Source organism: Somniosus microcephalus, chromosome 6, assembly GCF_052327205.1.
Source record: "Somniosus microcephalus isolate GS21.2 chromosome 6, FLI_Smic_1.0, whole genome shotgun sequence".
Taxonomy (NCBI): Eukaryota; Metazoa; Chordata; class Chondrichthyes; order Squaliformes; family Somniosidae; genus Somniosus; species Somniosus microcephalus.
This window is the reverse complement of record NC_140992.1, coordinates 5,523,063-5,537,124: the sequence shown is the minus strand read 5'-3', so window position 1 is coordinate 5,537,124 and position 14,062 is coordinate 5,523,063. Positions and strand designations below refer to the sequence as shown.

General features: G+C 47.3%; 1 pseudogene; it reads left to right on the top strand.

The window, feature by feature from the left end:
- Positions 1 to 1,115: 1,115 nt before the first annotated feature.
- LOC147115391 (EEF1A lysine methyltransferase 3-like) lies at positions 1,116 to 13,390 on the top strand (annotated as a pseudogene).
- Positions 13,391 to 14,062: the final 672 nt, after the last annotated feature.

Below are 14,062 nucleotides of genomic sequence, written 5' to 3'. Positions count from 1 at the left end.
TTGGCTTGTAGTATATTAACATAAATATAACCATAATAAAGTGCATTGGCAGATGTGCAGGCTTTAGAGTTTATTTGTGGAGTTCAGTAGGATGACAGCCCTGAGAAAGAAGCTGCTCCTAAATCTGGTCGTATGGGTGCGAATGCATCTGTAGCATCTCCCAGATGGCAGGAGGGCGAACAGACTGTGGTTGGGGTGGGTAGGGTCTTTGATGATGGACCGTGACCTCCGTAGACAGCGTTTCTGGTATATGTGCTCTATGGTCGGTAGCCGGGTGCCGGTAATGCATTGGGCAGTTTTGACTACCCACTGCAGGGCTTTCCGTTCATAATAGCTACAGCTGCCATACCATACTGTGATACAGTTTGTCAGGATGCTCTCTATAGTGCAGCGGTAAAAGTTAGAGAGGATCAGGGGTGACAGATTACATCCCTTCAGCCTCCTTAGGAAATATAGGCGCTGCTGGGCCTTCTTCACCAGAGAGGAGGTGTTAAGGGACCAGGAGAGGTCTTCCATGATGTGGAATCCGAGGAACTTAAAGCTGTCCACCCTTTCCACCACAGCCCCATTGATGTGGATGGGGGTGTGACTTCCGCCTTTGGACTTCCTGAAGTCCACAATGATTTCTTTTGTTTTCTTGATGTTAAGGGCCAGGTTGTTATCTGCGCACCACTTCATGAGATGCTGGACCTCCTCCCTGTAGGCTGACTCATCATTGTTGGTGATCTGGCCTACTACCGTGGTGTCATCCACAAACTTGATGATGGTGTTGGAACCATTAACAGCCACACAGTCGCTGTTAATGGTTCTGCTAGATAAGAGCTCACAGTAATGGCGGTAATATATTAACATGGATAGTGGATTGGCTAACTGACAGAAAACAGCGATCAGTGCTGGGGCATCAACAATTTACAATCTATATTAATGACTTGGATGAAGGGATTGAGTGTAATGTAGCCAAATTTGCTGATGATACAAAGATTTGTGGGAAAGCAAGTTGTGAAGAGGACACAAAGAATCTGCAAGAGATATAGACAGTCTAAGTGAGTGGGCAAACATTTGGTAGATGGAGTATAATGTGGCAAAGTGTGCGGTTATGCACTTTGGTGGGAAAAATGAAAAATGCTACATTTCAGAGCGACCTGGGAGCCCTTGTGCATGAAACACAAAAGGTTACCGTGCAGGTATAGCAATTAATCAGGAAGGCAAATGGAATGCTGTCCTTTATTGCAACGGGGTTGGAGTATAAAAGCAGGGAAGTCCTGCTACAACTGTGCAGTTTATTGGCGAGACCACACCTGGAGAACTGCGTACAGCTTTGGTCTCCTTATTTAAGGAGGGGTATACTTGCATTGGAGGCAGTTCAGAGAAGTTTCACGAGGTTGATTTCTGAGATGAGGGGGTTGACTTATGAAGAAATGTTGAGCAGGTTGGGCCTATACTCATTGGAATTTAGAAGAATAAGAGGTGATCTTATTGAAACAGATAAGATACTGAGTGGGCTCGACAAGGTTGATATAGAGAAGATGCTTCCCCTCATGTGAGAATTTAGAACTAGGGGGCACAGTTTCAGTATAAGTGGTCACCCATTTAACACTGAGATGAGGATGAATTTCTTCTCTCAGAGGGTCGGAAATCTGTGGAGTTCTCTGCCCCAGAGAGCTGTGGAGGCTGGGTCATTGAATATATTTAAGGCGAAGCTAGACTGAATTTTTAACAATATGGGAGTGAAGGGTCATGGGGAGGGGGTGGGGAAATGCAGCTGAGCCCAAGATCAGAACAGCCATGAACTCATTAAATGGCGGAGCAGGCTCAGCGTGGCAAATGGCCTATAGAGTCATAGGGGTAGATTTTCCTTAAACTGTCAGGAAGGAGGCGGGACTTCAACTTTCGGGTTGCAGTACCGCCTACATCGACGTCCGGCCAATCTGCGCGATTTTCCCTTGATTGACCTTGTTGAGCCCGCCCAGCGGGCTCAGCAGGCCAATTAAGGGCCACTCGGCAACAGGTGACGTCAAAGACTGAAATTTTATCTGTCAAGAGCTTTTGACAGATGAAATATCAGTGTTTCACAGCTGTTTGAAGCTGTCAAACACTGCCAGTCTGACTTCTAACCTGAGGCCTTCTTCACAGACCGAGCTAGAAGTCTCACCGGCAATGAAAGCTGAAGGCTGTCACTTTTGACAGATCGTAGCCATTTTGCTTTCAGTGCCGGCTGAGTGATGGACTCCCGAAACCTACAGGAGGAACGGCTGTAAAGGTAAGTACAGGTAATTTAAACTTCTTTAATCACTTTAGACACACCAAACACACTTATCTTTGCAATCATGCACCCATCACTCACCTGAACATCGACATCACGACCCCTCCAAGTCCTTCAACCCGACGGCCCGACTGCTCTAACAAGGCGTGGTTTGGGGCCGTCGGGAATCCCACACGACACCCCTCAAAATAGGGATTAGGCTAAAAACTGCCTGTTAACTACCTGTTAACAGGCAGTTAATTGGCACTAATCCCTTCCCGCCTTGGGTCGGCGGGTCCCAGTGCGGGGCAGGGACCCACCTCCTGTGACACTTACATGGAGGCGGGTTTCATGCGGGTTGGTGTCGGGACCCCCGATTTCAGGATTTCCCCCCCTCCACATGCCTGAAACCCCGCCTGTCGGCTCGAGGAAAATCTACCCCATAGAGTCATAGAGTTATACAGCACAGAAAGATATCCTTTGGCCCATCGTGGCTGCGCCGGCCATCAAGTCCTGTCTATTCTAATCCCATTTTCCAGCACTTGGTCCGCAGCCTTGTATGCTATGGCGTTTCAAATGCTCATCTAAATGCTTCTTGAATGTTGTAAGGGTTCCTGCCTCTACCACCCTTTCAGGCAATGAGTTCCAGATTCCAACCACCCTCTGGATGAAAAGGTTTTTCCCCAGATCCCCTCTAAACCTCCTGACCCTTACCTTGAAACTATGCCCCCTGGTTATTGGCCCCTCTACTAAGGGGAAAAGTTCATTTATATCTACCCTATCTATGCCCCTCATTCAGGTCCCCACTCAGGCTTCTTTGCTCTAAGGAAAACAACCCCAACCTGTCCAGTCTCTCTTCATAGCTCAAGCACTCCAGTCCAGGTGACATCCTGGTGTATCTCCTCTGCACCATCTCCAATGCAATCAGATCATTCCTTTAGTTTGGCGACCAGAATGGCACACAGTATTCCAACTGTGGCCTAACCAGCATTGTGTACAGCTCCATCATAACCTCCATGCTATTATATTCTATGCCTCAGCAAATGAAGGCAAGTATCCCATATGCATTTTAACCACCTTATCTACCTGTCCTGCTGCCTTCAGGGATATATGTACATGCACACCAAGTTCCCTCTGATCGTCTGTCCTTCCTAGGGGCATACCATTCATTGAGCATTCCCTTGCCTTGTTAGTCCTCCTAAAATGCATCACCTCACACTTTTCCAGGTTAATTTCCATTTGCCACTGTTCTGCACATCTGACCAACCGGTCTATATCACCCTGAAGCCTAAGGCTTCCCTCCTCGCTATTTACCACGCCACCAATTTTCGTGTCATCTGTGAACTTACTGATCACACCTCCTACATTCATATCTGAATCAGTAATGTGCACTACAAACAGCAAGGGACCCAGCACCGACCCTTGCGCTACACCACTGGACACAGGTCTCCAGTCACAAAAAGAACCTTCGACCATCACCCTCTGCTTCCTGTCATTAACCAATTTTGCATCCAATGTGCTAAATTGCCCTGGATCCCATGGGATCTTAACTTCTTGACCAGTCTCCCATGCAGGAATTTGCCAAAAGCCTTACTGAAGTCCATGTAGACTACGTCAACTGTACAACACTCATCCACACACCCCTCGAATAATCCAATCAAATTGGTTAGACATGATCTCCCACTGACAGAGCCATGCTGACTATCCTTAATTAATCCTTGCCTCTCCAAGTGGAGACTGATTCTGTCCCTCAGAATTTTTCCCAATAATTTCCCTACCTCTGATGTTAGGCTCGCTAGCCTGTAATTCCCTGGTTTATCCCTACTGCCCTTCTTGAATAATGGTGCTACGTTAGCTGTCCTCCAGTCCTCTGGCACCTCCCCTATGGCCAGAGAGGTTCTGAAAATTAGTGTCAGAGCCCCTGCAATCTCCTCCCTTGCCTCAGACAGCAACCTGGGATACATCTCATCTGGGCCTGGGGATTATCCACTTTTAAGCACGCTAAAACCGCTGGTACCTCCTCCCTTTCATTGCTAATTTGATGAAGTATATCACAATCCCCCTGCCTAATTTCTATGCCTACATTGACCTTCTCCATAGTGAACACAGTTGCAAAATATTCATTTAAAACCTCACTTACACCTTCTGGCTCTACACACAAATTGCCACTTTGTTCCCTAATGGGCCCTACTCTTTCCCTGGTTATCCTCTTGCACTTAATATACTTATAAAATACCTTGGGATTTTCCTTTATTTTGCCCACCAGTGTTTTTTCATGCCCCCTCTTCGCTCTCCTAATTTCTTTTTAAAGTATTCCCTGCGCTTTCTATACTCCTCTAGGTCTTGCACAGTTTTTAGTCCTTTATATCTGCCAAAAGCCCCCCTTTTTCCCTAATCCATCCTTGTATATCCCTTGACATCCAGGGTTCCTGTGGGCTTGTGGTTCCCTCCCTTGACCTTTATGGGAACATGTTGGCGTTGTACTCTCCCTATTTCCTTTCTGAAAGACTCCCACTGCATTGATGTGGATTTTCCTACAAGTAGCTGATCCCAGTCCACTTTGACCAGATCCTGTCTTAACATATTAAAATCAGCCTTCTCCCAATTTAGAACCTTTATTTCCGGTCCATCTTTGTCCTTTTCCATGACTACCTTAAATCTCACCAAATTATGGTCACTGTCACCAAAATGCTCTCCTGCTGACACTTCTATCACTTGCCCGGTTACATTCCCTAGAACTGGGTCCAGTACCGCCCCCTCTCTTGTATGACTTTCCACATGCTGTCTCAAAAAACTCTCCTGGATGCACTTTAAGAATTCCACAACCTCTAAGCTTTTCGCATTCTGACTATCCCAGTTAATATTGGGGAATTTGAAATCCCCTACTATTATTACCCTGTTATTTCTACACTGCTCTGAGATTTGCCTACATAGCTGATCCTCTCTCTCCCCCTGACTGTTTGGAGGCATACAGTACATTCCCAGCAAAGTGCTTGGCCACTTTTTGTTTTTAATTCTACCTGTATGGTCTCATTAGAGGAAGCTGCTATGATATCATCCCTCCTTACAGCAGTAACTGACTACTTGATTAATAGTGCGACACCCCCTCCTCTTTTACACATCCCTCTGTCTCGCCTGAAGATGCTATACCCCGGAATATTGAGCTGACAGTTTTGCCCCTCCCTCAACCATATCTCTGTGATAGCAACAATATCAGACTCCCATGTGTTCATCAAGAGCTTCAATTCATCTGCAATACTCGCAAGACTCCTTGCTTTAAAATGAATGTCATCCAGCCATTCCATACTCCCTTGTGCCGTTACATATTTGCTCTGCCTACCAGGCTGAATTGTTTTTTCCTCTATATTTGGCTGTGCATCATTCCCTACTATAGCTCCACTCCTTATCCCATCCCCCTGTCAAGCTAGTTTAAATCAAATCTAAATCAAATCAAAGCAATCAAATCAAATCAAATCAAATCAAATCAAAATCAAATCAAATCAAATCAAATCAAAATCAGATCAACTTTTATTGTCATTGTTAGTGCACAAGTGCAGTACAACGAAATGTAGGCTTGCGACTCCTGAGAGTGTACATTTAGATTAAGACATTTAAACATTCAACATACATTTGGCTTGTAATACATTAACATAAACATAACCATAATAAAGTGCATTGGCAGATGTGCAGGCTTTAGAGTTTATTTGTGGAGTTCAGTAGGATGACAGCCCTGGGAAAGAAGCTGTTCCTAAATCTGGTCATACGGGTGCAAATGCATCTGTAGCATCTCCCAGATGGCAGGAGGGCAAACAGACTGTGGCTGGGGTGGGTAGGGTCTTTGATGATGGACCGTGACCTCCGTAAACATCGTTTCTGGTATATGTGCTCTATGGTCGATAGCCGGGTGCCGGTGATGCGTTGGGCAGTTTTGACTACCCGCTGCAGGGCTTTCCGGTCATAGTAGCTACAGCTGCCATACCATACTGTGATACAGTTTGTCAGGATGCTCTCTATTGTGCAGCGGTAGAAGTTAGAGGGGATCAGGGGTGACAGGTCCCCTCCCCCGCAACAGTACTAGCAAAACGCACTGCAAGGTAGTTGATCCCGTTCCGTTTCAGGTGCAGCCTGTCCGACTTGTACAGCTCCCACCTTCCCCAGAAGGAGACCCAGTGATCCAGGAAACGAAAGCCCTCCCTCCTGCAGCAACTCTTTAGCCACGCATTCATCTGTTCTATCCTGCTATTTCAATACTCACTAGCACGTGACACTGGGAGTAATCCAGAGATTACAACCTTTGAGGTCCCGCTTTCAAATCTGATACCTAGCTCCGTAAATTCTTGTTGCAGGACCTCATCCCACTTGCTACCCATGTAGTTGGTACCAATGTGAACCACGACCTATGACTGTTCACCCTCCCCCTTCAGAACGCCCTACAGCCATTCACTGACATCCTTCACCCTGGCACGAGGGAGGCACCTTACCATCCTGGAGCCTCGTCTGCATCCACAGAAACGTATATCTATTCCCTTTATGATAGAAACCCCTATCACTATTGCTTGCCCACTAATTTTCTTCCCCCCTGTGCAGCTGAGCCACTCGTAGTGCCACAGACTTGGCTCTTGTTGCATTCCCCTGAAAAATCATCTCGCCCAGCAGTGTCCAAAACGGAAAATCTGTTGGAGAGGAAGATGGACCCAGGGGATTCCTGCACTACCTTCCTAGTTCTTTTACTCTGCCTGGCTGTCACCCATTCCCTGTCTGCCTGTGCACTCTTTGGCCTAGAAATTCGGCTGGCTTTGCGCCCAGTTTTCGCCCAAAGAGGGCTTTTGCGCCACTTGCTAAACTTCCCCCGATATTCAGCGGTGCGGTAATAGCGGCGTTAGCCAGTAGCGCTGCACCGCCACCGATGACGTCATCGGTGTGCGCAGTGCCCCGCTACCGCCCCGCTACCGCCCCGAACGCCATATTGAGTTGCGGCCGCCTCTTCCGTGGCGGCCGCAAACAGCGACCAGAAAACGGGGCCTACCTGATGCGGTAGTGGGGCGAGTTAAGGCGGGTGTGCGGCCGGCCGCTTTTTAGGCGGCCGCCTGCCCGCACCTCCTTCCCCGGCCTCCTCCACCGCCCCCCCATGGCATTGCTGGCTGCTTTCTGGGAGCCCGGCACTTCTCCGTGGTGCCGGGCTCATTTGCCGGCACCAGCGAGCGGCGATCGCGCTGTTGCAGGCACCTCCCCCTTAAGAGAGGGAGGAAGGCCTGCAGTACCACAGCCTGCCGCTCCGCAGTGGGTGGCGCTGCGGCACTTAGCGCGCCGATATTCAGTTTCAGCGTCCCAAGCAGGGGCGCCAAAACCCTTGATTTGCGGCCGGCTTCGACTTGGGGCGCTGAATCTGAATATCCGGCGGGCGCAAGTGGCTCCACGCGCAGCGGTAATTTCTGGGCGCAAGCGAGCTGGCCGCCCCAAAGTCAATTTCTAGCCCTTTACCTGCTGTGTGATCGATGTAATAAAACTCACTACGCACTTGGTTTGAGCATAAAGCAAGGCTTTAATCAACTTGTTTCAGAACTTGGAGGTCTAGTTGTACTTCACTAGTTCCTTGTCTTACAAAATGTCCCTGTAGGCTGGAGCCGACGCCCGAGTATTTATACTCCTTGGATGGCGCCACCAGCTGGCCGTCCAGTGTTATTTCACGAGCAGTTTCTTGAATGATGAGATTTAAAGCAGTGACCACCTCATTAAACGTCATATCACAAAGATCTCACCTTCGTGGATGCTGCACAGTGACTCCAGCCGCAGCTCCAGCTCCGAAATATGGATTTTGAGTAGCTGCAGCTGGAGAAACTTCCTGCACATGTGTTCGCACTGGACACCGAAAATGTCCCTGACTTCCCACATAGCACATGAGGAGCACTCCACGCTGCCAAGATGCCCTGCCATGTCCAACCCTTAATTTACTCCCTTTACTTCCTTTAAATTAAAGAATATAATAACACTAGGGTCCTTACTACCCTTTAAACACAACTTACTCCAAACTAGAGGCCTTACTTTTGTTTTAACGACTGGACTGTAGAAATACTCACCCCAGCTATTCACAATATATATTAATGATCTAGACGAGGGAACTAGATGTAATATCTCCAAGTTTGCAGACGACACAAAGCTGGGTGGGCATGTGTGCTGTGAGGAGGATGCTGAGAAATTCCAGTATGATTTGGACAGGTTGGGTGATTGGGCAGATGCGTGGCAGATGCAGCATAATGTGGATAAATGCAAGGTTATCCACTTCGGTGGCAAAATGCGGAAGGCAGATTATTATCTGAATGGCAATAGATTGGGAGATGGGGAAGTGCAACGGGACCTGCGTGTCCTTGTGCACCAGTCGCTGAAGGTAAGCATGCAGGTGCAGCAGGCGGTTAAGATGGGAAATGGTATGTTGGCCTACGTAGAGAGAGGGTTCGAGTACAGGGACAAGGATGTCTTGCTGCAGTTGTACAGGGCCTTGGTGAGACCACATCTTGAGTATTGTGTGCCGTTTTGGTCGCCTTATCTGAGGAAGGATGTTCTTTCCATGGAGGGAGAGCAGCGAAGATTCACCAGGCTGATACCTGGGATGGCAGGAATAACGTATGAGGAGAGAGTGGGTCGATTGGGCTTATACTCGCTGGAGTTTAGAAGAATGAGCCGGGCTCTCATTGAAACTTATAAAATTCCAGCAGGACTAGACAGACGAGATGCAGGAAGAATGTTCCCAATGGTGGGGAAGTCCAGACCAGGGGTCACATTCTAAAGATAAGCAGTAAGCCATTTAGGACAGAGATGAGGAGGAATCTCTTCACCCAGAGAGTGGTGAACCTGTGGAATTCTCTACCACAGAAGGCAGTTGAGGCCAATTCATTAAATATATTCAGGAAGGAGTTAGATATATTTCTTAAGGCTAAAGGGATCAAGGGATATGGGGGAAGGCAGGGACCGGGTACTGAGTATGAATGATCAGGCATGATCTCATTGAATGGTGGATTAGGCTTGAGGGGCCGAATGGCCTACTCCTGCTCCTATCTTCTATGTTTCTATATAGGCAGATTCTACTACAAAGAACAATAATAGTTTTAAAAAAAACACAGGGCCTGCGAGCGGGAATAACGATTCAATATATTTACAGACTTATAATATTTAATTTGGTAACATGAACGTTCCCGTCCTTTGCCGTAATGGAAACGGGAGCGTCAGTGGTAACACCTGCAACTCTTTTTTCCTCCACAGGATGAAGCTACAGCCTCCCAAAAAGCTAGACTTTCAGAATACCTGTCACAGGAGATTACTCCATTTAATTGGCAGCGGCTGATTGGCTTGTAAGAAAAAAATCACACATTCCTCTTTGAACATTTTACTGCTACGACTAGGGCCCGTACACCGCCGATCTCATGAGGGCCCGAGCACACGTCCCTTGATGATTCTTCCACATGTTTCTCCTCCGTCAAGCTCCGCACAGTAGATGCCGGGGCTAAACAGATAGCAGCAGCGCCCATTATTTAATGTCATCAAAGCACCGGTAATATGGCAGAGACCATGGCCTAGAAATTCAGTTGGCTGCGCCAGCCGTTAGCGCCTTAGGAGGAGTAGATCTCGAGCGCTAGGCGCTTAGCGCCTGGGCGCAGCGTGATCTGCGCCTCACCCCAACTTCAGTAGACATTTAGCGCTGGCGCAAAGTCATTGCGCGCGCTCATCTGCGCGCGCAGATCATGACGTCATTTCGTCGTGCAACGCCCTTTGTGCACCCGGAACCGGAACTTCACTCGCGCCGCCCCATTGTGCGCCTGGCGGCCCGAACGACTGTGAAGTGGAACGGTACACAGCCGAGGCGGGCCGCGGGGAGCGCAAATTAAAGGGCACTCCTGCAGTAGAAATGGCAGCCGTTTTGCAACACTCCTTCTTTGTGAGTAGATGGAGGAGGAGGAGGAGGAGGAGGAGGAGGAGAAGAAGGAGAAGAAGAAGAAGAAGAAGAAGAAGAAGAAGACCGGTACCACATAACAAACTGATGGAGAGAAGCCCTCCCCAAAAACACAAATACACTAGTCTCGGCCTTTCAAAAAAACAAATCCACCCTCCCCCTTTAAGAGCTCACCGGAGCCAGAGTGTCTGCCGGCAATCAGCAGCTCGCCGCACCTGCCCTGCGCCCAACTTCCGGTGTTAGCGCCCCAGGCTGCCGGCTTAGCGCCTAATGATAGTCGTGCATCGCCTGTTTTAGCGCAGCAGCAACCTCTTAGGGCGATGCAACTGAATATCGGCGAAGGGGGCTCGACTTTGCGCCGGGCGCAAACTTTAGTGGCCGCCCGACTTTACCGCCCCAAAAGTGGCTATACTGAATTTCTAGGCCCATATTTTCTTCTTTTCCATCTAATTTGCGTCTGCTCAGCCACATACGCCAGGCACATTTTAGGCGGACAGCCCAACTCACTGTGAAACGGGTGGCAGCCGGTACACAGTGAAGTGTGTCATCGGTTCCATCATACTTCTCCAAGATACTCTGATAAAATCGGCGGGTCCTATTTGTCAAACAATCTTCATTGATTACCCAGGAGCAACGTCACACCAGATGCTCTCGTCCATGAAAACCAGCTCCCTCCTCAAAATTTGTGTGGTGTGTGAGTGTGACCCCTCCGCCCACCTGACAACTGGGCCCCACATATGTCCCTTGCTACCTGCAGGGACGTGTTTGGTCGCGCGTTAGGTGTCATTGGCAAAATATCTACTGATGCTGTTTCGTTGCTTCAACGCTTCGCATAATCTGTGTGTATCATTAGTAACATTAAGTGTGTGTCTGTTTTTAAAGGCTCCTGTTCTGCTTCAGTACTTTGATGAACATAATCTGAGTTTCTCGCCCAGGAAAGTGATTGAACTGGGAGCAGGCACTGAAATTTTGGGCATTCTAACAGTCCTTCTAGGTGAGTAAAGGGGAATCTGTGTACTTACGGGAGCAGCAAAGCTTAAAGTAAAATTATAAATTAATAAATCACTCAGCAGGTCAAATAGCATATTTGGAGGGAGGATCATATGGCCGGGCTTTGCGGTGGCAGTGTAGCAGCGTTCGCCGTTATTACCACTTTGAAACTTACTGCAACTTCAGGATGTAACGCATGCGCATCGTGGGAATCCTGAAGTAGCGGCCAGTCATTCACTGCTCCAACACAGGCTGCGCCATGCCCCACCTGCAGCCTCCCGCCCACATAGCCGGCAATCTGTGTAATCAGGGAAATCAGTGAAATTGATGAAAACTTAGTCTTTCTCGCGTTAATATCGCTTTTAATTACCCCATTAAAAGTTAGGCCATGTTGGATTAGGTGTAACTGGGATTTTAACATTGTAATGAATGCGAAACAAAAGTTATGGTCCTGAAAAACTAATTTTAATTTTGAGGATTGTCTAATTTCTCTGTTAAGTTACAGATTACAATATTTAAGAAAGCAATTATATATATAATATTATGTTTGTCCTTGCTATTTCAGATTCTACCTTATCTCCATGTGTGAGCCCCAAGTTTTACGTTGCTCACTGTAACATTTTTATTAAAATTTGGGACTAAAGCACGTTCTCATTTCCTGGTTCCCTGTCTGTGAGAATAATGCAGAGTTTGGCTGCTTAGACAGACTGTTAACGTCACAACAGATCGCACTAGGGAATCCCCACTGTACTGCGCAGAAATCACTTAAGCATCGAAAAAGATACATTCTCACCACAGAGATCGTGCGGAGCTTTCTTCAGGGCCGCGGCGGTCGCCTCTGCTTCACCACTGACCGCAAGTTCTGCACCAATGTTTCAGGTCTATGAACTTTCAGAAGTGGAAGAAGCTAGATATTTAGCAGTTTATACGCCAAGGACAAAACGGGGTGGGGGGTGGAAGTGTGGTGGGCTCGGGCGAAAGAACTAAGGGGAAAGCCTGTGATAGAGAAGAGGGTAGGATTGCTAACTGACAATAGGGGTGACGGTGCAATGCAAGAGGGGATGACAATGGGAACTGCAAAGTAACAAAAGGTGGTTCCAGAAGAGGTGCAAATGGCAGCATCAGACGCATTTCCAGCCCCTGCTGTCAGAGAAATAAGAGCAGTGGTTATGATCTAAAGAAGTTGAACTCATTTTTAAGACCAGAGGGTTTTAAAGAGCCTAATCGAAAGATGACTGTGCTGTCCCTCGAGCGTGCGTTCAGCTTCTTTGAACCAGTGTAGGAGAGCGAGGGCAGAGAAGTCAGATTAGGAGTGGGATGCAGCAAGGCCTAACTTTCTCTAGCAGCAGAAAATTAGAACTAATGAATCACTATTGTGCGCGCGTGTATTAATGACCCGTATTGTGTTGCCAACCACAGCAAAGATGAAAAGGTGGAATTATGCAACGGTCGAAAGTTGCCAGTACCCCTCTCGTTTCCCAACCCCACCCCCGCCAAACACACACCTCAGCGTTAGACAGGAACACTCCACTGGAAATGCCTTTGCCTTTGTCCAACCGTAGGATCTCCGAATACTGCCGGGCCGATAAGGCATCACAAAGGATATTTTCTGGTGGAGGCAAGAGGGCATGACTCAGGATTCGCTCTTCATGGGTCACCTTCAACCTGCAATGTTACCGGACCGTACATGGACCTTTTCCTCCAGACAATGCGATACCTGGTGCTCGCTTGAACCAGAGTTTAGGTTGTGAGCGCTTTCCCTGGGATTCCAGTAACGGAGATGGGTCATTCTTTCTCTTGTTTCAGGTGGAGACGTCACCATTACAGACAAACCGCAGGTTCTGAAGCAAATAGAACGGAACGTCTCTGTCAATGTCCCCTCTTCCTGCAGACCCCGCGTCAAAGTCCGTGCCCTCTCCTGGGGTAATGACCAGACTCTCTCTCCATCAGACTACGAATTCATCTTGGGTGCGGATATCGTGTATTCTCATGCAAGTGTTCCTTTAATTCTAAAGACACTTTAACACCTCAGCAACGAAAAGACGATCATTTATTTCGCCTCCACAATGTCGCTCTGTAATTATTTGACCATTTCCGGTTACCAGACTCTGTCTCGGTATTTTAACTGTCATCTTATTTACAGAAATGAAGAAAACGATGTCAACGTGTACAGAATTACTAAATTGATTGCAAGTGCTGTAGTTCATCCTTAGCTGTAGAGTGATAAGTCGGCCGGTCCTTCAGTGTAAATATTGGGCGACAAATGGGATTCTCGCCTTCAGTGTGGTCTTGGAAATGTCGCCTTCACCAAACATGGGCTTCTCCATTTCCTACCTTCCACCTACACGCCTGAGAAGGAGTATTTCATACATCTGAATGAGGTTTCAAATCAGTAACAACTCGTATTAAGTATCAAACTGGAATAGATATTGAAAGATAAAATTCAAACCAGAGCAAAGGGTTAATCTCAGACAGGAAAAGAAGAGGCGGGAACGTGTCGCTTTTCTACTGTTACCGGCTATAGGATTTCTTTGCTATTCTTTAAATTGGAGCTTGCACGCTCTGATTGTGTGCGCTCCTGCTCAACCTGCATATCTTTACCTTTTTCTAGGCCTTAGCTTAATTGACGTTCAGGTTGTTACAAAACTTTTAATATTTTATCTTGCCAGATGTGTTTCTGGTTTCTGCTAATCAGTTATATTCAGTTGATTTATGGTTTATCTACACTGCCTAAGAAAGAAGATGATAATTTGTAACCTAGGTGTTTGTAAGCTGTCCTAACAATTGTTATATATCAGTGTTATTTTTAGTTGTTGATTTCCATTTTCTTTATACGTGAACTAATTTAGAGCAATTGATGCTGATTAACTTCAGTTCACAACTCG